Source organism: Alexandromys fortis, unplaced genomic scaffold (genome assembly GCF_014885135.2).
Source record: "Alexandromys fortis isolate MF-2015 unplaced genomic scaffold, M_Fortis_MF-2015_v1.1 scaffold_86, whole genome shotgun sequence".
Taxonomy (NCBI): Eukaryota; Metazoa; Chordata; class Mammalia; order Rodentia; family Cricetidae; genus Alexandromys; species Alexandromys fortis.
In genome coordinates this window covers 1-2,556 of record NW_026067965.1, presented here as the reverse complement: position 1 = coordinate 2,556, position 2,556 = coordinate 1, and the positions used below count along the sequence as shown (strand labels likewise).

General features: G+C 39.0%; 1 pseudogene; it reads right to left on the bottom strand.

Annotated features, from left to right (window-relative positions):
• Positions 1–36: 36 nt before the first annotated feature.
• On the bottom strand, positions 37–645 carry LOC126508733 (histone H3.3A-like; annotated as a pseudogene).
• Between the last annotated feature and the right edge of the window lie 1,911 nt (positions 646–2,556).

The window sequence follows — 2,556 nt, the reverse complement described above, 5'->3', positions numbered from 1 at the left end:
TTCACTGAAACATTTTGCTTGCATTAATGCTTTACATCTTGCATTTATATTAAAAATTCACGCACAAATGGAAATGGAAAAACTGCCAATACCTGATTTCTGCCCCTATTTTTCCACTCGCAATCATATACTTAGGAACCTTTTGACCCCATGGAAAAAACATCTAACATTCAGAACTACTGATAACAGGAAGAAGAGGAAAAAAATTTTTTTGAGAATGAAATGTTTCCCCTCATAGTGGACTCTTAAGCACGTTCTCCGCGTATGCGGCGTGCTAGCTGGATATCTTTTGGCATATTTGTTACACTTTTGGCATGGATAGCACACAGGTTGGTACCTTCAAAAAGGCCAATCAGATAGGCCTCACTTGCCTCCTGCAAAGCACCAATAGCTGCACTCTGGAAGCGCAGATCTGTTTTGAATTTCTCTCACCAGACGCTGGAAGGGGAGTTTGCGGATCAGAAGTTCAGTGGATTTCTGATAGCGTCTGATTTCACTGAGTGCCACAATACCAGGCCTGTAACGATGAGGTTTCTTCACCCCTCCAGTAGAGGGCGCACTCTTGCGAGCGGCTTTTGTAGTCAGTTGTTTCCTGGGTGCTTAACCACCGGTAGATTTATGGGCAGTCTGCTTTGTACGAGCCATGGTATGGGCACCTCCTTACTTACCCCCCTTCTCCTTCAGCTGGAGCTCGGCAAGCGAGAGCTGTACGAATTTTTAAATGTTTGCTTAGAACGAATTTATAGAAATTAGTAGGAAAATAATGAAACAATGTATTCACAGAAAGGAACACAAACTTGATATAAAATCAGATATTATTATGTGCATCTCTATATCTACTTGAAATAAAATATATGATTGAAAAATAAAACTATTTGAGACTGAATAGATTACATAGTCTGTCTGAAGTACTTTATGTCGATTGTTGTCTTATATGTATAAAAGTCTATATCAACCTTCATGCCTACAATTACTTTTCATATATCTGTATGTTCTATTTTTCCAATTCTACATCTATCATGTAGTTGCAGAGTTTTATCTTTTTCTTTTTATGTTTTATTATTCTTAAAAGGGTTTTATTTATGAGTGTGAAGTCCTTCTCTGCACATGTATATGTGCACCATTGTACTTGATATAACTGTGTGTCCTCATCTACCTGTTCCTCACAGTATCCATAAGAGGGTGTTGGGGGCTGGAGAGATGGCTCAGAGGTTAAGAGCATTGTCTGCTCTTCCAAAGGTCCTGAGTTCAATTCCCAGTAACCACATGGTGGCTCTCAACCATCTGTAATGAGGTCTGGTGCCCTCTTCTGGCCTGCAGGCATACACACAGACAGACTATTGTATACATAATAAATAAATAAAATATTAAAAAAAAAAGAGGGTGTTGGATCTCTGGAACTGGAGTTATAGATAGTAGTTAGTAGCCATGTGGATGTCAGAGTAAAAACTTCAGTCCTCTTCAAGAGCAGAAAGTGCTTTTAACTTCTGAATCTTTTCTTTGCCCATCAATTTATTTAAATATTTGTTTATTTTTTTGCATGTGGGTGTCTTGTTGGTAGAAGCCATGCTGTCATTCCTGGGAAAGGCACATAAATGTTTTCAAATTGGAGCTTCTTAGACTGCAAGTTGCTTTGGAGAGTCCCATCCATTTGGCAAGAACCAATGGACACAATATTGCAGACTCCTGAACTAATCCTAGGGAACTCATGGACTTCAGGCCTCTGTAACTTTCCCTACTTTTATTCTTATGATAACTCTTAATTTTGCTATACTAGTCATGAACGTACCTGAGTTGATTGGTAACAAATGCCCCCCAAAATTAAATTAATCTGGTCTGTTAAAGAAACTGGTTTCTCTGGCTGCCCCTGGCTTCCTTCGCAGTTATCCTGAGCTAACAAGAGGGACTCACCAAGGCAATGATTATTGCTTATTCAGGTCCAAAAAGAGATAAATTTACTCCAAAGAACTTAGGAACTTCAAGTATGTTCTTTTTAAAATGACATCCATCTTAGGGTCCTCCTTGTTTCGAACCTAGGTTATTTTTAAATTATATTCAACATTTTATTAAAATGCAGTTCATAGGAAAAAAATCTGATTAATTGTGCATGTGTTGCTGCAGGAAATGGCCAAGTGATGAGACACCCAAGACTGAATACCTGGAAGCAATTTTATTTTATGCACAAAATAAGCCCATGGAACACCAGTCCATAACCTACAGCTGAATTCAGTTAAACAGCATTTTATCATTATCAGAGAGCCTTCCTCTAGCAGCTGATGGGAGCAGATGCAGAGATCCACAGCCAAGTATCAGGCAGAAAGAGAGCCCAAATTAGAGATCTCCATGGGGTCCTTCAACTTGGAGCTCAGGGAACCTGCAGATAATGTACAAAATACATTTACCTACATTATATAGTTGTTTTTATTTTATTTATTATTATTTTTTTATTTTTTTGAGACAGGGTTTCTCCATAGCTTTTTGGTTCCTGTCCTGGAACTAGCTCTTCTAGACCAGGCTGGCCTCGAACTCACAGAGATCCGCCTGCCTCTGCCTCCC